The sequence below is a fragment of the Canis lupus genome, chromosome 8, assembly GCF_003254725.2.
Source record: "Canis lupus dingo isolate Sandy chromosome 8, ASM325472v2, whole genome shotgun sequence".
Lineage (NCBI taxonomy): Eukaryota > Metazoa > Chordata > Mammalia > Carnivora > Canidae > Canis > Canis lupus.
Window position 1 is genome coordinate 60,686,138 of NC_064250.1, and position 24,853 is coordinate 60,710,990.

Genomic DNA, 24,853 nt, shown 5'->3' on the forward strand with positions numbered 1-24,853 from the left:
TTGGGGGGAGGGGACGGGGCATCTTTGTTAGGGGCCCGTTCCCCACCCTGGGGTCTCCCCCAGATCGGCACCCCCGCCCCGCCCCCGGGGCCCGGGACGGCGGGGATCCCGTCCTCGGCGGACAATGCCAACTCCGCTCCCTTCGGGCGTCTCTCGGAAATCGAGGCGCCGCGAAGCAGCCCGCACGTCGGGGCAGGAAACTCTTCGGACCGGGCAACTTCCCGGCTCCGGGGGCTCTGCCGTCTCCCCGCCGGGCCGCCCCCGCCGACCCCACCCCAGCCCGGGCCCTTCCCCCAGGAACTGCGGCGTCCCGGTCGGCCGAGGGCGGCGAGGTCGCCTGCACGATGGCCTCGGACGCGCGCCGCCGCCCGGGGCCGCCGAGTCCCCCCCGCGCGCCGGCGGCAGGGGGAGCGCACTCACCTGGCCGGCGCGGGGCGCGGGGCGCGGGGCGCGGGGCGCGGGGGCGCCGCAGCCCTTCAGCGGGAGCCGACAAAGTTTCGCGGGCGCCCAGCGGGCATCGCTCGGGGGCCCGGCTGAGGACGCGCGGGCGCGGCGCGGCGAGCCCGGGGCGGCGGGCGGCGGGCGGCGGGGGGCGGCCGCGGGCGCGGGCGCGGGCGCGGGCGCGGGCGGCAGGGGCGCGGGGGTCGCGGCGCGGCATGGGACCTGCGGCGTCCGCCGGGCGCGCCGCGCGTCCTCCCGCCGGCCCCGCCGCTCTCCCCGCCCCGTCCCGCCTCCCGCTCGCCTCCGCCGCGGCGCGTCGGGCCGGGGCGCGCCGAGCGGCGAGAAATTGTTTCCACTGCAAACAAAAAAAGGCGACACATGACCAAGGCAGGAGGAGGGGAAGCGCGGGGAGGGAGGGGCGCGGAGGGGAGGGACGGAGCGGAGGGGGCGGAGGGAGCCGGAGAGAGCGAAAACGTGGGCCGGGCCGCCGGCGGCGCAGGGTGCGGACCCGCCGGGGCGCCCCCGCCCGCGCCCCCGCCCGCGCCCCCGCCCGCGCCGCGCCCGAGCGCTCCCCGGGGGCGCAGCCGGGGCCCAGGCCGGCGGGGAGGGGGGCGGGGGGCGGGCTCCCCAGGCGCCGCGGGGATGGGGACGGGGACCGGGACCGGGATGGGGGGCGCAGCCGGCCCCTTCCCCAGGCTCGGGCCCCGCGGGCGGGCCGGCAGCGTGTCGCCGGAACGCTCCTGCCCCATCCGCACGCCTTACAAGGCTCGAAAGTAAAAATAAAAAGAATTATGATGCGGGCGAGGCTCTGCGAGGGGGAGCGGAGGTTCCGGCGTCCTGGCGGGGCTCCCGGGGCGGCCCCCGGCCTCCTCCAGCGCCCACCTCGAGCCCCGGGAGCCAAGGCACAAAGGCGCCGCCGCCTCCCGGCCCGCTGGCCGCTCCTGCTGTCGTCCGCCGGCGCGTGTCTGCCGGGGGGGGGGAGGCCATTACAGGCGGCCGAGCCGGAGGCCCGTGCTGGAGGCCACGCCGGGAGGGCCTCTCCAGCGGGGCCGGACCCGGCCTCCGCGCCCTCGCATTGTGACTTCTCCAGCACCCGACAGACAGTTCGCAGGGCCCCCCAGCGACCGCTCCAGGAGCTCGGGCTCCTCCAGAGAAGGGCCACCCACTGCCGAGGCCACCCCAGCCAGCTGCCTTTGGAGAGTCCGACAGGACACCCTGGTGGTGACACAGATAAAAATAGGACTGCACACCTCTCCCACGCAGCCACATCAGTAGGTTCCTCCACACAAGAGAAGCCCAGGTGAAAAGGCCCGTCCGTCCCCCCCCCCCACCCCACCACCACCACCACCTGAACCCACCTGAGCCAGGGGACTGGCCATTTTGAGCTCCCTGAAAACTGCAGGCAACCCAGGGAGAAGGCCCAGGGCGACCTCCCTCAGAAAGGCCTCTAGTTTGCCGCACCTTTGAACCTGGCCAGGTTCGAGAGACAAATCCACAAGGGCTTCTGGATATGATTTTGTTGTTGTTCCCCAAAAACAAAGAAACTCCAATGGATCTGGGAAGTCATTGCTTTCAACAGAGCTTCAGAGGGGTGGATGATGGTAAGTCTTCTCCAAGGACACTCGCCACAAGGCCTGACTGCTTAGCAGTTGTAAGGCAAATCCCACCCCAGGAGATGACTCCAAGGTGGAGGCCATCCAGCCCCACCCCTTTTAATTACTGAGCGCTGGATGTGACCTACCCAAACTTGCTAAGCAAAAGGGGTAAGGTGAGGGAGACGGATACCTCTGAAGCCTTAAGCCAGAGATTCTAAGCATCAGAACTGGTGACAAGGGGACAACCGGATACCAGTCAAGCATGTGGCACTCTCCTTCAGCATATCAGTCGTGTGGGCTGAATCTCCCATCAAAGGAACCAAGGCCAAGAGACCTTGGTCCAAGCGCCTTGCCCCACACCCCCACCCCCTGACCCAAAAGAGGAAGAGCAATACTCCCCCCTTCCATGACCAGCGCCCAACCCTCCGCATGGCCAACCACACTCACGCCATAGCTAGAAATCTCTTCGCAGTAAGAGAAGTGGCATGTTAATCTTCGCTCCAGTCCTCTGTCCTCAGAGTGTGTCGCTCTTAAAATTGTCCGTGCAAGCTGTGTTTAGCCTCCAGTGTGTGAACCAGCCATGTAGGCCGAACACCTTTAAGGCACACAAGCCTTGGGCCAGGGGAAGCCCTAAGTAGAGGGTGGAGTACGGTGAGGTAAGCTGTCTTTTATTAGCCTCTCTTTCCTTCTGCGTGTTTTTGGTTTCTTCCATCCTCAAACATATGGACCTTCCTCTATTTACGATGGGGTCATGTCCCAAGAAGCCCAGCATCAGAAGTCAAAAATATCTTGAGTCAAAATTGCATTTAATACACCTAACCCAGCATACACGACAGCTCAGCCTCGCTCACTTTGAACATGCTCAGAGCGCTCACATTGGCCTACAACCAGGCAAACATCATCTATCACAGGTGGTGAGTATCTCCTGTACCTAACTGACGACTGTACTCAAAGTGAAAAACGGAGTGGTTGTATCGAGTAGAGAATGGCTGGAGGCCTGGTGGCTGTCTCCCCCGACTGGCTGCAGCTGCCCGGCCTCCCCACAGGGGATCGGACAGTCTATCACTAGCCCAGGAAAAGATCCAGATTCCCCACCTGAAGTATGGTGTCTACTGGATGTGTATCGCTTGTCATACCATCACCAAGTCAAAAAATCGTATGTCGAACTATTGTTAAGTCAGGGACCGTCTGTATTCCTTAATTTCTTTCTCCCATGGGTATGGGGATGTGGCAAGAGACATCATCCTGAAGAGGAAGTGGTGGACCAGCACTGCCTGATGGGGAGGGGGGAGCACAAACATCTGCCTATCCGTCCCTCTGACGTGGGGCACTCAGACATTTGTTGAAAGCCAAAGGCAGCCTTTGGGGTGGCCTTTCCACCTTCTAATTCCACAGAACCCCAGCTCCGAAAGATGCTCCCTGATAAAAAGGAGGCAGGGCCCAAATTCTTTGGAAAAATTCCATTTTCAATTCCCCTCCTAAACATTTACAAATTACCCTTGTGCCTTCGCCCCTGAGAAGTCTTCAAAAAACAAGTGGAACTGTTTAGGGGCCCTTGGGTGGCTCGGTGGTGGAGCAGCCTTCGGCTGAGGGTGTAGGGTGTAATCCAGGGGTTGTTGGATCGGGTCCCACATAGGGCTTCCTGCAGGGAGCCTGCTTCTCCCTCTGCCTGTGTCTCTGCCTCTGTGTGTGTGTCTCTTGTGAATAAATAGATAAAATCTTTAAAAAAAAAAAAAAAAGCAAGTGGAACTATTTCAACAATTGTTCTATAAGCAGGTTTGACAACAAAATCCTATGCGTGCCCTGGAAGTCACTTTGGGCAACACTTATTCCCTGGCTGGGGAGCTGCTAAGACCCTTCCCCAGCTGCTCTGGGCAGGCACCCCCAGGGTATACAGGAGTCTGGGGGGAAGGGAAGGGAGACCTGGACTCTTCACCCAATAGGTCTCCTCAGGTTCCTCCTCCTCTGTACAGAAGAGTGCCTCTCCCCTTAATGGTTTCTTCCTTCTTCTCCAACGTGTTTCCCTGCCCTGCAACGTGCTTCCCTGCCCTTCCCATTTCTGGTTCTTTGGCCAACGTGATTATTTATGGACTAGTTCAGGGTAAAGCCTCCCAGTCCCCCTGACGCAGTAACACCTGAAGAGATGAGCAGTGAGAGGACCCCCGCAGGTGGGTGGACTGGGGACTTGCACAGCCGGGAAGGAATCTGAGGCAGGCCTGCAGAGATGGTCTTCTGGTCAGGGATCCTGCAAGCTGGCTCCAGTGACTAAAGGGGTCACATGAGCGGGAACCCAGGTGCCCCGCCGTGCTTCTCAGAACTGGGACGTCATCAAGCAGTTTCTTGCTCTCTACCTCCCCTTCCCTCTGAGACCACAGTCTTTCCTACTTCCCTCTACATATTTATTCCACTCGCCTCCCAAGAGGTTGGCTCTCTCTGCTCACTTATGACCGTGTGTGGCTGCCAGCACCACGTCCAAACCTCCTGACTTGCAGCACCCGCCACCCTCGGACTGCCTCTGCCTTCCATGACATGGTTTATATTCTCAGGGAAATCACCTGATTGGCTTAGCCTGACTTAGGTGACTGTTCCTTTCTGCCCACACCCTCCTATCAGCTGAGGCCAGGGCCATGGTGGAACCATCAGGCATGACAGGCCTGGGAATGACTTTAGAAGGAGGATATCCAATAAAGATGGGTTAGAGTTTGACCTGCAGAAATGAGGAAGGCATGTTATAGACCTGAGCTTATGTATTTTAGGAAGCCTCACATAATGGATCAGAATCTTCTACAATGGGCCCCAGGCCTGTGCATTTTGAGAAGGCAGTGCAGCAGGAGCTACTGTTCTGGGTTGGAGAAATGAATAGCACATGCAGATTTATCAACTATGATCTGACCGTATTAGAAGATGCATTCGTTCCTCGAACAAATATTTACTGAGTGCCCACCAAGTACGTAACATTCTATTAGGTGCCAGAGACAAAAGGGGGTTTGTTCCTTATGGAGTATGTGTATTGGTGGATAAGAGGGGAAACATTCTATGACAAAACTCTTTAAATGCTAAAATGAACAGTTTATACGCACTCATTCAAATGGCAAGAGGAACCCACTGAATATTTTTGAGCACGGAAGTGACACTATCAGAAATATGCTTGAAAAGAATGGCTTGGAACTAGTAGAAAAGTAAGTCCCAGAGACCATTTAATACACAGCACAGGGATCCCTGAGTGGCGCAGCGGTTTGGCGCCTGCCTTTGGCCCAGGGCGCGATCCTGGAGACCCGGGATCGAATCCCACGTCAGGCTCCCGGTGCATGGAGCCTGCTTCTCCCTCTGCCTCTCTCTCTCTCTCTCTCTCTCTCTGTATGGCTATCATAAATAAATAAAAATAAATTAATTAATTAAAAAAATACACAGCACAGTGATTATCAACAAGAAAACTGTATTGGAAACATTTAAACTAAGGGATTAGATTTTAATTGATAATTTTAATGCTAATAATGTGACACAGAGGTGTCAGCTAATGAGACACCAGTAATCACGTTGTAATTTAAATGTATCAAATCTCTATGTTATATACCTTAAACTCACACACAACGTTGTTATGTCAAGTATATCTCAATTAAAAAAAAAAAAAAAAAGGATTGTGAAGACACCTGGGGGGCGCTCAGTAGGTTAAGCATCTGACTCTTGGTTTCAGAAGCTTAGGTTATGACCTCAGGGTTGTGAGAAAGAGCCCTGCACTGGGAAAGTTGGCTTGCTATTCTCTCCCCCTGTTCCTCCCCACACCCAGCTCATGCACTCTCTCTCTCTCTGTAAAATAAATAAACAAAATCCTAAAGATTGATTTAAAAAAAAAAAAAAGACTGGAATTGTGGATTCAAGACAAGTTTGGGGAGAAGAAAGGGGGAAAAAATGAAAAACCCAAAGCAGGCAGAACTCCTGAGAAAGAAAGACCATAATCCACATAAAAGGGAATAAAGATTTTTTTATGTTTTCAAAAATTATAAAATACGCTAAAATATTAAAATAGTGATCCTCTCTGAGTGGCAGAGTTGGGGGATGATTTTTTTGGCCTGCTTCTTTCATTCATGTCTATTATGTTCTAAATTTTCTACCATGAGAGCTCATTTACGTTTACGATGTTCTATGATAAGTGCGGAGGATCCCATGGAGAACAGTGGTTGTCAGCCTTGAGTGTGCACCAAAATTACCTATAAGGTTTATTAATGTGCAGCTTGCTGGCCCTCACCCCCAGAGTTTGTGATTCAGTAGGTTGGGGCCGTGGCATGAATTCATGTTTCTAGCAAGCTCTCAGGGACACTGCTGCTGGTGGTTGAGGGATCAAACTTTGAAATCCACTGACTTACTGAAGAATAGTCTATGAGACTGGAAGGAAGGAATGTGTAAAAGCCTTCAAAGACAAAACCAAGAGGGATTGTCTAAAGTGAGAAAGGGGGAAGATTATGGTCAAAGAAAACTACTCAATCATGGGTTGACTGTCTCTCTTCAACTTTGATGAGAATGTTCTTGGTATTGGTAGAAAAGCTGCTCCATTTTTCCCTTAGCCTTGGACGTGGAAGTAAGAGAGACCCAGCGGCACGGCTGGAAGGCCCTCCAGTCTTAGAGCATTTCAAGACTTGGTCCAGCATCTTGGCACTTGTCATCCTCTCTTGCATTTCCCTCTCGTGCATTCTTGGTGTTTACACGACAGGTTTGGAAGGGTGTAGCCTGGGAAAAGGCTTCTTCAAGTTTCTCCAGCAGGGAACAGAGCCAGGAAGCTTATTTGAGGAGGGAAGGAGGGATGTGTGGTAAGGGAAAAGTACAGCCAAACCGGGGGAGTGAAGTTCATTAGCTCAGGTGCCCAAGCCAAACCCCAGCTTATCAAGTCTCCTGCTGGAGGCAACATGAAAACACAGGACCTGTCAACTCCTCTCTGAGCATAAGCACAAGTGTGAGCAAATGATCCAGAATCCAGATTTAGTTAATGCATTCAGTCAACAAGTATTTATGGAGCATCTAGCTACTCTATGCCTAGGACTGCGTGGAGGGGACCAGGAAGGAACCTGGAGAAATAATAAAAGGTGTAGCACTTGCCCTCAAGGATCTAGGAGACTAGGGGAGCATTTATGAAGTAACTACAGATAAACACACATACGGAGCAAAATACCACAGCCAGAGGTGGTATGGCCTGATGGCTAGCCTAAGAACCTGGGGCCAGGTTCATATTCTCACGTTACCACATACAAGAGGTGGGTAACCTTAGTCAAGGTACTTAACTTCTTTCTCCCCACCTAGTTTCCTCATCTTAAAAAAAAAAAAGGCGGGGGGTAGGGAGGGAGACTACCAGTAAGGCCCACTTCATAGGGTTCTGATGAAGATCAAATGAATTAATATTTGCAAAACACATACAACGGTGCCCTGGCACTTAGCACAGTTTTTGTTAAGTAAATAAATCCAAAGGAAAACATTAACAGATTTGACTGCCCACCAATTTAAAATTTGCGTGTCGTGCTGGGGTCATCAATCAAGCAAAAAGATAGATTAAAAAAATGAGGCAATATCTGCCACACATAGGAAAAAAGGGTTAATATTTAAACGTATAACCCTTACAACTCAATGAGGGGAGAAAAAAGGAAAAAAAAAAAAGTCATCACCCTAATGAGAAAAGGGGCCAATTCATCAAAAGAGAAACAAAAATGATTAAAACCCCCATGGAGAAAGGATCCACCTCAGTAAAAAAAAAAAAAAACAAACATAGAAATGCAAATGAAAGCGATCCTGACATCTCATTTCATCTACCAGACTGGCACAGGCCGAAAAGAAATTACCCAACCCGTGCTGGTGTGGGTGTCTGGAAGAATGTGACTGGGGACAACTGTTCAATGACAACCTAAGTGAGCCCAGCCAGGGACCCTAAATTTGCAACTTCTAGGAATTTATCCTAGGGAGGCACTCTAACAAGATCACTAAGTCGCCCACCTGACTACCTACCCCAGTGACCCAGCGGTTCTGGAAGGTCCACACACTCACCCTAGAGCCTGACACACATAAGCCACGCGGGCAGCACTTACTGGAAACATGCACTAGAATATGCAACACTGTATTTAGGAGGGTTTGCTGGGACATTGTTTAAAATCATGAAAACTCGGAAATTGCTGAAATAAGAGGCTGCAGGCATATTATTATATTCTGTGCCACCCCCCCACCCCCAGCCCCATGCTCCCTTTGTTTCCTGCCATTTGGATTTTCCGGTCATTTTCGGTGAAGGTTTCCTTTTTCACGATCATTTTCACGTTCCCTTGTAGGATATGGGTGAAACAATTTGCAAACATTTCAAAAAGTGAGAGCGTGGAGAAGCAAGTTAGAGTTTAATTTTGTGATCTTCTCAATCAGAAGGAACAAAGTGAGTCCTTTCTTTTGAAAAGGCTGGTGCTCTGAGCAAACAGGAGAACCACTAAGTATAACAAACATGGTCCCCCGTGTTGTGGTGTCTATTGTCTGGTTGTAGGAAGGCTTTTGATTTATAGGTTTCGAGTATCCAACTTCCCCTACAACCTCTTAACATAGGTCCAAAGATAAGGGAAAATACTCTTGAATTAGGAATCTGGGGGGGAGGGGGAAGATTTACTCTTAGTTTCAGATTGATCTTCTCTAACAGTTTGTGCTTATAAAAGACCAGATTGATTATATCTTTTTTTTTTTCTTTTTTCAAATCTGATAGGAAAATCTGTGCCCAGCTGAGGAACTCCACGTGGCCAGAATTACTTCCGCTTCTCCTGCCTTCTGAGGGATACTCTGGCAGTCAGAAGCTCGCCCTAGAAAAAGCTGCCACTCTGAGCTCTTGGACTCCATTTATCTACAGCCGAGGCTCATTATTTGTGGAAGTTATGTCCTATAAAGTTTCTACAAACAATGAATTAGCAAACACTGAACTACTGCTCCCAGGGGGAAACACACGGCCAGGTTCCTGTGAGCTGCTGGTGACAGCATTTTCGTGACCTGATGACTATGTAACCATGTTTAGATGCTTTTCCATCTAAACATACCTTACATTGTTGATTCCTTAACACTGAACTCTCAGCCAACAGCTCTATAACTCATGTCTGAATGAAGACCTCTCCAACAAGGCTTCTGTAAATTGTCCACGAGGCACTCAGCCTTCACACACCCAGGAACACTAAACCTCCAGCACTACGACTGGCTGCCATGTTAAACAGAAAAATCACCACCACCACCACCAAAAAAAGCACAAAAAGCAGAGCACAAAATAGACCACAGAACGAATGCTTGTTTACAGTATGAGAACTGAAAGAAGAAGCCAGAGCGTTGCTTTGTTAGACGTAGGCTGGCAATGTGTGCATTGGGGCAATTCAAAATTTTTGGCTACTCTGTGCATGTCCACAAATGACCATCAAAGCACCCCGAGTTATTCATTACTTTGGGGGTTACAGGTAATTTTTTGCAAGTGCATGAATCTGCAAATAGGAATAAATACATGAATAATGACCAACTGTATTTAACAAACACTTAGGTAGCACTTATTCGGTGCCAGGCAGGATTTCAAGGTTTGGCAAATATTGGCTCAATCCAGCCTCACATTAACCATGTGAGGAGGGTACTATATTATTGTGCCCATTTTATAAACAAGGAACGTGAGGCACAGAGAGGTTTAGTCACCTGCCCAAGGTCACACCTGCCTGGTAAGTGACAGGGCTGGGATTTGAACCCACAGACTCTAGCTCCAGAGTTTGGAGCCGGGTCCCAGGTAGGAACCAAGGGAAGCTTCAGATCCATGCAGAGCATCTGAATTCCTCTTGGAGAACCCCTGGGAGGGGCAGGGCAGGGGGAGGGGTGTGTGTGGCAAGGACACGAAGGATAGGAGTGGCGGGGTTCAAGAGAGAAAACACTGTGAGCAGGCTATAAAGGAGAAAGAAGGAAAAAGGGACTTTTAAACGGAATGAAAAGACACTACTTGCGAAAAGCTGAAGTTCCATGTTCCTGGGTCCTAATCAATATGGTATGGTGTATCTTTGTAATAAAAAAATATATATAACTAGATAGTGAGCATCAAACAAATTGTAAGTGCCTTGAGAGGCAAGGACCCCGCCTTGTACTTCTCTTCTGCTCATAGCACAGGTGGCACAGCAGTAATCAAAAATATCGATCACTTAACAGGAAAAAAAGAAAAAAAGCTTCTTTTTATTGCTCTCAAGCTGGTATCTAATAACTACACAGATGAGTCAAAGAAAAGTAGCACCATCAACCTTCTCCTCCTGCAAAGTTGTGAAGAGCTCTCATTGTTTCCCTCTATTCAAGTACACCAAGTACCATGGTCTCGGGGGCTGCAGTTGCTAAGTCTGCCAAGGCCTTAACCATGCCAAGGAATAAGGTCTCTTGTTTTACTTTCTCAGAAGGATGGGAAAGCAGACAGTCGGTTCCCCTCTTCAAGATGGCCTTTTTGAAACACAAGTAAAAACTACGCATTTGACAAGGTCTCTGGGACGCACGGCCTAGGTTAGGATATCACCAATATATTTATTTCCCTGCTGCGTAAAACTCTGGTTGGGGGATGAGCAACTTTCAGCTTATGATGACTGCAAACCCGGAGGCTGCTCTTCTCTATTAGGTCGTGCAGTTCACCAACGCTTTCTGCTTCGAATCCTCCCTCCTTCCCGAAACAGCCTCCTGCATGCCTTTACTGTTTTGGTTCAGGTGCAAGCAAAACATGCCCATCCACTGTGAGGCCCAAGTGCACGCTGAGCACTCAGTCTCATAAGGGGTGGGCGCTGGGAAGCAAGTGGCCAAGTGGACCGCCGTCTCTCTGTGGGTGCACCATGCACCTAATACCCCCCACACCCTGCAGTCCCCCCGTGCTCAAAGACATGTGACTATCGCTGGCTTCAAAGATTTGGCCCCCTTTGAACAACCAGGCATCCTTTTTAAGTTGGCATTTCTTCCAGAGAGGAATACTGAGCATCTTTCCTACATGCCTCACACGGTGCTAGGCCAGCTGTCTAACAATATGGATCCCGGAAGGGGGTGCGCTGCCCACGTTGGCGATGGCAGCCATTAGTGCCTGTTGCTCACAGCAAACGTCAACGAGACCTCAGAACAGAGGCCCAGGCCATTGGCTGAGACACCCCGGGCAAGTCTCCACACGGCCTGAGTGCCAGCAGAGGCTACCCGAGGCCCGAGGTGGGCATGCCACGGGGTCTTGGACTTCCGGATGGAGTCCAGTCCCAGAGAGTGGACGTCAGAGCGCTCCGGAGGTGGCCCAGGCCAGGTTCAAAGGGAGGGATGAACCTCACGACATCCGTTCCAAAGAAATCCCACCTGCTACTGGCATGCCCAGGCTCGTCTTCCTCACATACCAGCCTCCCAGGCAAGCCTCCAAAGGCACGGTGGGCAGGCAGCTGCAACAGTTTGCTTTCTCTCAATGATTTGCACGGGGAAGACGGAGAATTGAGGAAGACGTCATGGCCAGGCCCCACGATCTGGACCCCCAGCTGGCCGGGATCCTGAAGGGTCATCTTCTCTAGCCCTTTGCAGGAATAACATGGTTTTTGTTGGCCCTAGAAATCTGGCCTGGCAGTTTGTCTGGAGTTCCGTTTCTTCATCCCCACACACTCACCTCATATTGATTTTTCAGGACTGTCAAAATGCAAACCCGCTCTGAAACCTCCTTCCCAGCCTCTATACTCCAGGGACACCCCCTGGCCCGAAAGGCCTGCCACCCTGTGAGTGCCCGGCTCAGGCGCTGAGCAACGACTCCCCAGCTTGCTGCTTCTGAATAACTTGAATATCAAACCAAGCACAAAGAGAATAATACACAGCAGTTGCTGGAAAAAGCTCACTCCATCCACTTCATTCTCTGTGGCAGACGCAACTGAAAGATTTTTTTTTTTTAATCCATGAAAAACTTCTCCTTTAAGCTTGGGGTGCAAAAGGCATCTGAAATGTGAGAGTCCGTGGACCAGCCCCGGGATAGAAAGGAAAGGTTTCAATGAAATACAAAAGCAACACAGACCTGAAGGGGAGCAGGCTGCCCGACAACAAGGCAGCCAACTGCCAAACTGTCATTTTGCTCGGCGGCTGAACAGAAGGCTCGAGTAATGACAACCACAAAACTCATTTAAAGTCTGAAAAGGTGACTAATGAGCTCATTCATGCTGGCTATAAATTATTCACTACAACACTGATCCCACTCAAGACAAACAGTAAAGTAAACTTTAAACACAGACATCGCCAGCCTCCGAAGGAGAACGAGTTATGTCTGCAAAACTTTTCCCAATGAGAGGGATACTCGTCTCCCCCTTGTCTATTGTCACATTCATTCTTCTGTTTACTTTTTTTTACTGCCTTTAATCAAGTTTAAGCAGACACAGCTGTTACACATTTATTTCTCTGTTGAGGTTTTTTTTTTTTTTTCCATTAGTTATTACGAGCAATCATGAGGCCCTAAAAATAGCAGCAAATTATATTCTCTAGAAATTGAAGGCTGACCTTAAAATGAAGCCCAGGTCTTCAGAAAGAATATTCATATGCACATGTTGGGTGAGTGACAGCCCTGCACAAAGGCAGAACACAAGTGCAGAGCATTTTCCACTCTTGGAGAGGTTTTCAATTTGCTTCCAAATTTCCTTTGGCTCTGGTGGAAACGGGTTGCTTCAAAACTCTATAATACAGAACCTGCTTCCAGTGGCCACGTTCTGGGGAAGATTTTCATGGAAACTCACCATCAAAGTTCTCCTTGAGGCTTTTTGTTACGGACAAACCCGGCCACAGATTTGCTGAAAACCCACCATGTTGCTGCACACTCCCCTGGTCAGTTTCCTGTTTAATATTAAGTAATTTCGGCTCTTCTGTTTCCCTAGACTGTGCTCTTTGCTCCTAACTGTCGCTACGGAAAGCATTGTGACTGCAGAGGACTAGTCTCCTGTTTTTCAGACCCTTTTTTTAATCGGCGTGGCTACTTCCAAGACAGAGTCAGAGTTAAGAGTTTCAAACCTGCCCTAAGAGATCTTTTTAAAAATAGCCCCCAAATAAGTACTTACATTAGCTCTTGGTCAGATCGCTGAACATTCTGTATTTTTAAACTGCTTTGAATACTTTGAAAAGGAGCCACAGAAAAGCCACAGAAAACACTCATATTCAAATCCCGCCAGATAGGGGTTCCAACTAACCAAAAGTGAAAGCAGAAAGGTTTGAAGCTCCGTCGGACCCTGCGCACACCTCGAGATTACAGGAAAAATGAATGGTTTGGGGCCTGGGGGAGTCTTGCGTAACATATGAGAAATAATGCATGGAAGGCAAATCGAGACCGGGGCTTTGACTTAAACCCCATTTTAGGAAAATCTTTCATGTTGTTTTCACAGTTTCTTGCACACGAACCAAAGGCTTGTCCGGCCATTTCTGTCGTCTGAAATGCAAAGCAATTTTTCTTTTAAGTAGAGAAAGAGGAGTCCTGCAATATTTATAGCCAAGTACTTTGCCACCTACCGACGCAATCTGGTTGGTCTTCACGTGCTTGGCATGGTTGTTTTTTTTTTTTCCTCCACCCTTCTGTATCTGCTAAGAAGCCATTCCTTTGGTCCTCTGTGCAAGAGTTCTTGCAGTGTCGTCGTTGTTTTTTAATCACACCATGTGTGAAAACCCAGTTCCAACCAAAGAAATGGAAAAGCCTCAAATGGCATCCTATTGAAGACTTGGCTGCTCTAAGCCCTCCGCGAACTCGATTCCTGCCACCTCTCTGGGGAAAGGTGTGGACCAAACATGGCTTTGAAGTCAAGCCGCACGTTGATCACATGTCTGCCAGCAAGCTACCCTCTCCTTCCACGGGTGGGAAACCTGGCTGGTCCGCAGACACTCCTGACACGGCCCTACTCTTTATTTTCCTGAGGGAGGACCACCTGCCCAGCAATAGCCGGAACAATGAACACCAAGGGCCCAATTCCTGCAATCCAAAGATTCATAAAACATACACAACGCCAAAAGTTCTCCCCTGCTTCCTACTCGCCTGGAGCTCTGCCTGCATTATTTATTTCTTCCTTCCACTTACCTTGATGAGGGAGGTGCGGTCATCCTCTTACAGACGAGGATCCTGAGCTTCCAGAAATTAAGGCGTGTGCCAGTGGTGCTTGCTTGAAAAGGCAAGACCCCGTGTGTTTGGGGCCTGCAGAGCCCACACTCTTCACCGCTGCGTTCTCTAATCTCTGCATGCTCTCCATCCCTAGTTTTCAAGATCACAGAAATGTACCTTGCTGCTTGCAGTCTACATCCTGAGCTTCTTCGTTAGAGATTTTGGGGTGGGGGACTGTTTCATCTGTTTTTTTGCATCGCATATTGCAAAATGGGCCGCTAACCATGACATCCCTTCTGTCCTGCCAGGGGTAGCCCCTGAGGCTCGTACCAAATGCAGACACCATTCACTGAACAGACAAGCATAGGGACAAAAATACCCAAATACCCAGGGCAGTGGTGGTACACCAGCGCCGTGCTCCTACTGATCATAAAAGCATGACGATCATGAAAACAACAACAACAACAAAAAATAACTCATGATAGTGACAGCTCTAGAGGCCAGGCCCGAAACTCCAAGTCTATCCACATCTCCCATTCGGATGGACCCTCAGAAACAAACAAGGTGCCATGGAGGTGCCCGTTACGCAACTCACAGAACGATGTGCTCTCTCTTCAATCCATACTCTAACCTCCCCCACGCCAACAAATGAACCTTTTCTCCATCTGCTATGACCACTGAGATCAAGATCTGATAGCTTCCCTTCAAGCTAATGCTTCCATTTCACTAGAAACCATTTTCGAGCTCTGCACTTTTGTACTTTGCACACAAAGTCAGAGAATATTGCCTGCCAGTTTAGAAACAGTGCTGACCACCACCCCAGAACTATCTTCCAGAAGCTAAATTACAGAGAATTCGATCAAAGCACAGACCAACCTTTGGCAACTCTATCAATTCATTCAAAAATCAGCAAGTCGCAGTGGAAATAGACTGACTGCTCTACCAATCCGATTAACTTTTCCCCATAGGTCCTGGACAGATGGGCAAAACTACTGAGGCAGCCCTGGGCCCCACAGGTGTTCTGGAATCTTCTCCCAGCCCCGGGCACTGAAGACGTGGAGGAGAGCTGTTCCCAAAGCTCACTGCCATCTCTGGCACCTAGATTTGGGTACTGAGGCCGAGGAGTTCGTTTTGTCATGAACCACCTCCCTGTGCTTCCTTGAAAGCTCTCCTGCTGCCATGACTGGAATCTCATCTCAGGGCTAGCCAAAGGCTCTGTAAAAAGTGGATGGAGTAGAAAGCTGAGGTCTGTGGTTTCAGTCCCGAGAAACCCTCAGCTATCCACAGGGATCTGATTGCACTGCCATTTAGAGTCCTTCTGGCTTCTGCCAACACCAGCTCCCTCCGGATCCAAATGCAACCTTTCCTGGCTTCCTTGCGATACCAGCATCAGAGCAAAGCTCCAATGGTTATGGTAAGAAACAGGAGGCCTGCCCAGACCTTCCCTGATCTCCTGTGAAGGAACAACCAAGTCGCGTCTGCTGTGCAAAAGATACCCTTACGAAGTCAGGCGCTTACTAAGTCAGGGCAGTTTTTAGCAGCCATGCTCCAAGGCTCTTCCCTCACAGCCTCTATGGCCCATTTTTCTAGATCAAAATCTACAACTCATGAGTAGGAACAAAGTCACTAAGGCTGACTGCCCTGACTTATCATTTAATCTACACAGAGCTATTTATTTACTAATTACATTCTTGGCTTGACAGCAGTGGCCAGAAAAGATTTGTTTATTCATTACAAAAACCAATTAATGCAAACAGAAAATAAAATCTTAAAGGTTACTCTTGGGAAGGGCTTTACTAATGGTGTCGGACGAGCCCCTAATTGAATGAGGCAAATAAAGTCCAAAGGAGTGAAGTGATTTAGGGCCCACATGTCACAGAATGCACATGGGTAGTGTCCTTGCCAGTGTTCAACAGCACCCCAAACATCCAGTCCCATGGAATAAGTGGGACTGACCCCGCTGGTCGGCCCCTGGATGGGCATGAAAGAAAGAACGGGCAGGCCCAGCTGGGACCCAGTACACACGCTGGGTATTGAGACTCCCTCTGTCTTTTGGACGCTTAATGTGGCTTTGCTGTCATTTGCAACCAAAAGCACCCCAGCAGGTACCCATGCAGAGTTTGTGGCAACTCCAGCTTCTTGACTCCCTGTACACAGATATTTCTGCCACAGGAGAGTCTTTAACATTGCAAAATAGAAAACCATATTTTGACAACCTCTGTGGCTGAACCTGGTAAGAATCAAAAGATTTGGGGGAGACACAGCAAACTAAACATTATCATCAAGCTCTTTAAAAGTATGGCTTAATATGTAACTGTGGCTATGTTTATAGAGTATTATTGATGACTGAAGAATTCATGGATAGAGATTAACTGTAGAGAATTCATGGCTAATGAGGGAAGGCCATTGTATTTTTTAAATATTTTATTCTCTTTATTTGTTGGTTTATTTATTTTTGAGAGAGAGAGAGAGCAAGCGAGGAAGCAGGACACAGAGGAAGAGAGAATCTCAAGCAGGTTCCACATCCAGTACAGAGCCTGACATGGAGCTTGATGCCAGGACCCTGAGATTATGACCTGAGCCAAAATCAGGAGTTGGACATTTAACTGACCAAGCTACCCAGGTGCCCCGAGGACCATTCTATTTATAACTTGAGACAAACCCTGACTCCCACTTTGGTCTCGGAGCTGGACCCAAAATTAGGCCCATCTCTAACTCCTGGAGGGATAATATCCCACTTTCACATCTCCAAGCACCCAGTTCCAAATCAGGTGCCGATGAAGGGGTGATGCGAGCCTTAATGGCTGTTTATTGAACAGCTACTAGATGAAGACACTGAGCTGTGTCTTATCTGCTTTATGTCATCGAATGCTTCCCAGTGATCAACATGAGGTAGGCTGATCAGAGTAGGCAATTAACAAATGATACAGAAGGAGTGACCACTGCACATACCAAACTCATGTAAGATTATATTTATTGTCAATGAGAACACTTTCTCTAGTAATCCTAAAACTATGAAATTAAAAAGATGAGTGTCAATACATAAAATGATCACATAGGTTCTACGTAACATTTATATCGAGGAGGGTGATTTGCCACCAGATACTGGAGCTTAAGGCATCAGCACCCCTTGTTCACACGGCCCTGAAGGACCCCAGATGTGTGGAATGAGCACAGGCTTTGTCACCGCACAGAAGCACTTAAATGAAAAAACTAAAAATAAAAATTAAAAATAAAATTAAAAATAAAAATTTTTAAAAAAAGCACTTATATGTCCTGAAGTCTTATGGCTCATATAGGAAAAAAAAAAACAGAGAGAGATGCCCCCACATTTGACAATCATCCTAAAAATTTACATGGCATTACCAATAACCACTTGTGAAGCAAACAAGCTTTTTTCCCTAATCCATCAATAATAGAAAACAAGTCCCAATCACCCAAGCTAGAGAAAAGAGTGAATTACCCTTCTATTATCTGGAGGGAAATGGTATTCTGAAATCACTGTTGTAGGAAGAAGTGATCAAAGAGCATACAGCCCAAAAAATGTAGGTAAAAAAAAAAAAAAAAAAAAAAGGAAATGCAGACATATGTCAAACAGCCAATTAATAATCATGTGTTATTTTTCTGGATTTTGTGATGTTTGGGATGCCAGCTTTTTAAACATAGACTTGTTTACATTTTCTTTCAGCATCATCATTTCTTTCATCATTTGTAATTTTACATTTTTTTCTTAAACGAGGCTCCCGAATTGAATAGGGCTGGGGAGGAAGGGGCTATCTCCAGCCCACAGGGCAGACAAGAGCCCTATTTCAGTTCCCTGCGGGGTAGAGGGTTTAATCCTTGTCACTGGGAACAGTGGGACTCTGCAGTGGGTCACCCTGTGGCCCCGACCTCTTGGTCAGTGACCAGTCATCTGCTCTGATGTTATTCATGGTTCAGGTAATGCTGATGAGGCCATGGTGCGACAGGTGTGGTGACAGTGGGCCCACGCGCCCAGGTCTTGCTGAGAGCTGAAGGCTGACGGCTGGAGGGACACAAGGAGAAAAGAGGGAGTGTTGGGCTGACTGCAGAAAAGGAAGCCTTGAACAGCTGCGGCCTCAGCTGTCCTTCCTCCCCAGCCCTGGTGGCTCTTCCTCACGGGTCCCATCAGGTGGCTCTACCTCAGGGGTCCCATCCCAGCCTCCGGCTGCCTGTCTTCCCTTCAATTCAGAACAACTGTGGCATCTGCACAGTGCTTCCTGTCTGACGAACTCCCGCTGACTCTGTCTTGTGTCTGAAGAACCTGGGCCCTCCTGTGAGGCTCTGCTCCCCAGCGACCTGAACCCTCTGCATCAGCCCTCCCCACTCACAACAGGCCCCGCTATGTTTTGGTGCCACTCATTTAATGTCAAAAAATGATGACAGGAGCCCGCATGGCTCAGGTGGTTAAGCGTCCGGCTCTTGGTTTTAGCTCAGGTCTTGATTTCAGGGTTGGGAGAAGGCTCCACACTCAGTATAGAGTCTGCTTCAGATTCTCCTGCCCTCTCTCTCCCTCTCTCTCTCTCTCTCTCTCTCTCTCTCTCAAAAATAAATAAATAAATAAAAATTTTAAAAAATTTTTAAGATGATGAAAGTGGGGGCAACTGGATGGCTCAGTTAGTGGCACACATGACTCTTGATCTTGGGGTCATGCATTCAAGCCCCACGTTGAGTGTAGAGATTACTTAAAAAAAAAAAAAAAAAAAGATTAAATTGCAAGGCAGAGTGTGCTTTACCTTCTTGGAGCAGTGAGAAGCCCAGGGAATCCGTGGGACGCAAGACCTTGGACTTTACCATTAAAATAGTGTCAGTGGTCACTATTGTTGCTCACCTCAGGGTCTCTGCTTGGCCCTACTAGCCCCACCAGCTAGAATAGAAAGGGCCATCCTTCTGCAAGATTGGCATATACAGATGCAAAGTCCCAGAGAAGGAGCGACACCTACTTCCCAGCCTCAGGATGTACTGTGCTAACAAATCTAAAGAACTTAAGTGTCCTCCTGCAGAGGAGGGAGAGGTCGCTGTGGCCCACTGACTTTCCCAATGGCCCTGAGCATTTCAATCACCCAACCTTCCCTTCCCAATTCCCAAGTTCACCAAACCCCTTCAGTAGTCTCTCTCACTGCCGGTTAGCACACAGGCCTTCTGATTTACCACACCTGTCCTGTGAGCTTGGTTAACAGGTGCACCCTTGGGAAACAGGTGTGCCCCTCTGGGCTGAAGACGGTTCACAGAGGTGACATAACAGAGGGGACCTCCTTCACCTCACCCAAGACTGCTGGCAGCCACAATGACCCACTGGGACAGACACCATAACCTTCTGAGCAAAGCCATACAGGCAGAGTCCAGCCTGGCAGACAAGGGAAGGAATCTTTGCTGAGTAAGGAATAGAACGATGGGCTGGTCAGTCCACTCTGGAAGGAATGGATCCCTTAGAAGGAATACACTTGTGCTCTTGCCGGCCGCAACATCCATTTAAAAGATGAGAGGCAGGGCCCCTTTGGCAGCACAAACAAGAAAACTGGAACAATCCAGGCCAGATTAGCATGGCCCCTGAGCAAGGATGACAGGTGGATTCATGAAGCATGCCATGTTTTTTCTGTTAACTAACTGGAATGAAAATAAAAACTAACTAACCAGTAAATAAATAAATAAAAGTCAAGAGGCAGGCAGCAGGATGAGTAAGCGCACAGGCTGCTCCTGTCCTCGCCTGTAAAATGGGGATGTAATACCACTGACCTAGGGCTGCCAGGAGGATTAGATAGACCTATGTAAAGCATCTGCAGGCATGCAGGGCACAGGCTAAATGCCCTGCAAGTGTTTACTATTATTATGTTATTATGTGGAAAATAAAGAGAATTATAATAGAACAACAGGTAAGAGCCAACTTAAAGAATTACCTGCTCAGGATTTATGTGAACTGCCTAAAACCAGGGCGTTTTTCTCCTAAGCGTAAAGATCAAACATCTCTTCCTGTTCTTTCTTTGTAGTTGAAGCTACTAAGGAGCCACAGAAATTCTTCTACACTTGGGGTGAGCACAGCAAAACGTGGAATCACTATGCTGTACACCCGAAGCTTTGTTACACTGTGTGTCGACAATACTTCAATTCAGAAAAAAGTTTAAAAAAAAACATCAAAATCCTTTTCCGGGATTAATCAAGATTTCCTGATAACTTTCTACAACTCCTTGAAGATGGTGGGAAAACGTCTGTGTTCTCGGTCTTGGGCCTCGCATAGTCTCTGTTGAAATAAAAGGGCAAATAGCTCTCCCCGCTCAGAACCAGGATAAACTTGCCAACCCTAATGATAAAGCACTATTGGGGGTCGGGGGGGCTGCCCTTGGAGTGTGCATGTGTTCTCAGGAGGGAGTCTTGGGGCTACGCTAAGTCTTAGTTTTTAAGACTTTCTTCCCCCAAACCCACCTGTTCCTTTCAGGACAGGGGTATCAGTCATTCCTAGTAACAATTCCCTATGATACACCTTTATGTCCATGCAGATGGATCGCTCCACTCTGCCACCAATAAAAACAGTGGGTGATAATACGACCAGGGAGCTCACTGTAAGACATCTGTCATGACTGTGACTTTTCTTGGGGTCCACATTCAGATGGGAGCAATGGGACAGCCTGTGGGCTACAGGTGAAAGCTTTGGGCATGACGGAACAGTCTGGTTGTGTGGGGAGATGGTGCACCTCTATAGTGGAGAGCACCCCCATGCTGGTTAGCACAGCCCCGAATGCTGAGAGTTGTTCCCCCTTGAGACCAACACCCATGTTCCTGGAATGACCTACTGTCTACTGCTAGTTAGGTACACAGTCTTTCCCTTGAACATCTGCAACTTCCCAGTTTATCCCTAACCAGCCAGCCTTCCCAGTCACAGACATAATTTACGTATTGGCCTATACTTTATGGCCGGGCCTGCTCAGAATTCAAACTGAAATTTCCTTAATGCCTGAACTTGACTTTTCAGCCCAATATGAGGAACAGAGAGAAGAAAACCATCTCTCTAGCAGGGGGTCAGCAACCTATAACCCACAGGCCAAATCCAATCCACTGCCTGTTTTCGTAAATAAAATTTTATTGGAACACAGCCCCACCCGCTGGGTTACGCAGTGCCCATGGCTGCTTTCCCACCAGAGGGCCAGAGTTGAGGACTTGCAATAGAAACCACATAGCCTGCAGAGCCTAAAATGTTTACTATCTGGCTCTTTAGCGAGAAAAAGAGAGGATGACAAAAGCCATCAGAATATTTACAGAAGTTCCTGACGGCCTATGACTCATGGTTTAAAAGGAACAGTGGCCTCCTAAGTGAGCAGAAGGAAATGTGGGTTCAAGGGCTGGTTCTACTGACAGGCTCAGCTTTGTGAGGTCACACAAGTATTTTCACCTCTGGGCTTCCATCTCATTCATATAATAGGATTAGTCATGGGTGGCAAATGCATGACAAATAATTAGCTAATACCCCCCCAACATATGCATTTTGAACACACACACACACACATACACACACACGACAAGAAGAATTACTATTTGTTTTCAGAAGGGTAAGAGGTCCTGTCTTGGTGCAGCAGTATTTTGTGGCCGGGACAGGAAGCTTGTTAGCCAGCAGTTCAGTACATACTGTTTTCACTGGGTGCCCATGGGGCCCCTGTGACGGGCAGGGCGCTGAGCTGGTCTAGCCCCACAGGCCATGTGCCTCCAACTGCAGAGAATGAGTGATCTCGTACCTCGGGCCACCCCAGGCTGGGATGTTCAAGGAATGTTTACTCGTTTTTTTGTTGTTGTTGTTGTTTTTGTTTTAAAAAAAGGAAAATGTGACTAGTGCCTGAAAGAAAGGGGAAGACTTCAGAAAAAGGAAAAAGGAAAGGAGAACTTTCTACTAGGTTCTCTCTTGCACTGAGCAATAAAACAAATGCTCAAAGTGAGAAAGGCCAAGGGTATCTTCAGAGAGCCGTGCCGGAGACACCGGTTCGTGTGAGCAAGATCCCTCCTGGGAATAACTGGGAAGATGGCCCCGGAAACGCAAGGTTGCAGACTGATGAAGAAGGAACATGAGTTCAAAACCTACTAGTTGGAGGGATCCCTGGGTGGCTCAGCGGTTTAGCACCGCCTTCAGCCCAGGGCGTGATCCTGGAGACCCGGGATCGAGTCCCACCTCGGGCTCCCTGCATGGAGCCTGCTTCTCCCTCTGCCTGTGTCTCTGCCCCGACCCCCTCTCTCTGTGTCTCTCATGAATAAATAAAATCTTTAAAAAAGAAAAAAAAAACCTACAAGTTTGTATTTTATCCGAGACAATGGGGAGACACTGAATGTTCTAGGTGAAGGAGGAGATGATAACATGAAAGCCGTATTTTAGAGACACTGGTATATAGGATGAATCAGAAGAATCTGAGCTACAGAAGAACTGAAATTGAAACACAGGAAATAGTATCTATCATATCGATGGAAACATTGTTTCAATGGGGGAAAAGAAACAATTCTTTCTCTTCATTTTAACTTAAAGTTTCCAACCTGTGTGTCCCCCATACCTCCCGGATGTCTCATTTAAAAAAGAAAAAAAAAAAAAACTACTAAATAAGCAAAGCTGGAACCTGCAAGGAAACTATTTCAAGAATAACAGTCAAACAACAAAGGTCAGGACTTGATATAAGGTTTCACTCTTTGATGAGACACAGGTATATGATGAGGTTTTATTTTATTTTATTCTATTCTATTCTATTCTGTTCTATTCTATTCTATTCTATTTTTTATGATGAGGTTTTAATAGTTGGCTTCTGACTTCCAATCACAAAGCAGGAGGAAAGGTTACTACAGCTATCACAGGGAGGTTAGACTTTCTGAGTGTGTGTATGTGCGTGCATGGAACCCCAATTTCCTCGTTTATAACCCTCCCAGAAAAGGCAGCTAAGAATAGCCGGCTCTGCATCCGGTTGCAACAAAAATAGGACTGTGCCCAATCTGAGAGTCGGCCCCCCTGAGGCCACCAGCACCCTGCCCCTCACGCACCGCCTGGCTGTTGACACCTGCGGGTCCGCGACGATACAGCCCGCCTCTCGGAGCGGGAGGCACAACCCAGGGGAGGTTAGAGACGCCGCTTCAGAGCACAGAGAGCGGCACTGGATTCCCAGCCCCTTCTCCCAGAGTGGCCTGCTCAGGTTACCTGCTTTCTGAGTGGAAGGTCCCCACCTATAAAACAGGGGTGATGAGCCCACTTCAGGGGTGTCGCCAGGAGCCTCAACTAGGAAAATGTCCGCAAAATGCTTCGCACACCATAACTGGCCCCAGACACAGCTCGCTCAGTGGAGCTGCTGTCACCTGTTTTCTCGGGGTGCGGTAACATTTGGCTGAGATAATCCAAGTCGATGTTCATTTGCAGGGTTAGAGGCACTTCCTTAATTTAATTACATACGCCTAATACACAAACTCCTTTTCCTCCTCTGAACACACCCCAGATTCCTAGAGGACCAGAACCCAGGACATCCAAAAGGGTGCCCGGGGACTGGGGCATCAGCAGCCTGGCCGCAGTCCTGCCTCCTGGGAAAGCTCCCAGGCTGCCAACCGTGCGGCACAATCCCCCAGTGTCCTCAGAGGAGACGAGAGCTTGGGATCTGGGAACCGCAGGCTGCAAGCCTCAGAGGCCTCTCTCCCCAGACTGCGCCCCAGGCTTCTCTGGCTCCCTCAAGAGCTCACTGCATGTTTAAGGAAGAGCTGAATCTAGAATCCAGGTCTGCTCACTTCTTTTTCTCTATCGTCCAAGGCACATTAAAAGAAAAAATGTATAAAAATCATAATGGTCACTGTGGAAAACTTGCAAACTAGAGAAGAATTTGAAGGGGAAAAAATATGCATGGATATATGGCCATTGCCCAAAGCTTCTAGGCCTCTGTTCATTCAGACTGTCTTCCAGGTTTTTCTATTCATACAAGGGACGTGAGAGCACACTGTCAAAACACTTTGTGCCCGTTTTCTTTTTCTTTTTTTTTTTCTTTTTCCTTTTTCTGCTTCACGCTATATGAAATCTGTTGCTGCAACAAAATTTTGAGCTTCAGGTGGGCTGAAGCCGTGTCAGTCTTGACATCACCCCTTCTGTGGGCCTGGCACACAGGAGGTGCTTAATAAACAATGCAGAATGAGTGGATGCCTGGAGAGCCTTATGTGGGGTGACCAGGAACTCAGCCCCCGCTCATTCTGCTGGACACTCACAACATCTCCAGTGTTCTGCTACTGTGAACCGTGTCGGATGCACGGCCTCACTCCTGCATGGTGTAAAGTCCCAAAAGTGTAATCGCCGGGTCGGAGTACTCACATTGTAAGGCCTTGGATCCCTACTGCCCAACGGCTCTCCAGAAAGGAGATCCTAACTTATATCTTCAACCGATGACCAAGGAGATGGAAAAGCATGAGCTTTCTCCATGGCGTGAGCACGTGAGTCAGGGGGAAAAGGCAGAATCCCTCAAGTAGGTGTTTTAATGAGGAATTAAGGGGACTTGAAGCTCACGTGCTATCCAGCAACCCCACACAGTTCAGAGTATCTTTCTGAACTTTGAGCAGTCTCCCTCTGACATCCTCTCTGTTGAAAACGACAGCATGGTACCGAATACCGGCGAACTATCAACCCTCCCATTTCTACCTCCCAAACCAGGAAACATCCCCCATCACCCAGGACACAGCAAAAACCCAAACCAACTCTGTGTCCCTGGCACCACGTCTGTTTTGGTTGACTTGT

General features: G+C 48.8%; 1 protein-coding gene and 1 non-coding gene across 10 annotated transcripts in view; one reads left to right on the forward strand and one right to left on the reverse strand.

Moving 5' to 3' along the window:
- The window catches only part of FOXN3 (forkhead box N3), a 393,350-nt gene that overhangs the window by 224,481 nt on the left and 144,016 nt on the right, over positions 1 to 24,853 (reverse strand). Inside the window, exon 1 of one of the 9 annotated variants that reach the window (XM_049113401.1) lies at positions 13,088 to 13,231. The exons of 5 other annotated variants lie outside the window; for them this stretch is intronic. The gene's annotated coding sequence lies outside the window, so the exon portion shown is untranslated. Of the gene's footprint in view, positions 1 to 420; positions 571 to 1,799; positions 1,823 to 12,769; positions 13,063 to 13,087; positions 13,232 to 24,853 lie in introns of those variants that run through there. 3 more of the 9 variants (XM_049113405.1, XM_049113404.1, XM_049113400.1) reach the window with 3 other exon arrangements.
- LOC112658114 (U6 spliceosomal RNA) lies at positions 19,620 to 19,725 on the forward strand. Its single transcript, XR_003135519.1, has one exon. It is a non-coding gene; the product is annotated as a U6 spliceosomal RNA (small nuclear RNA).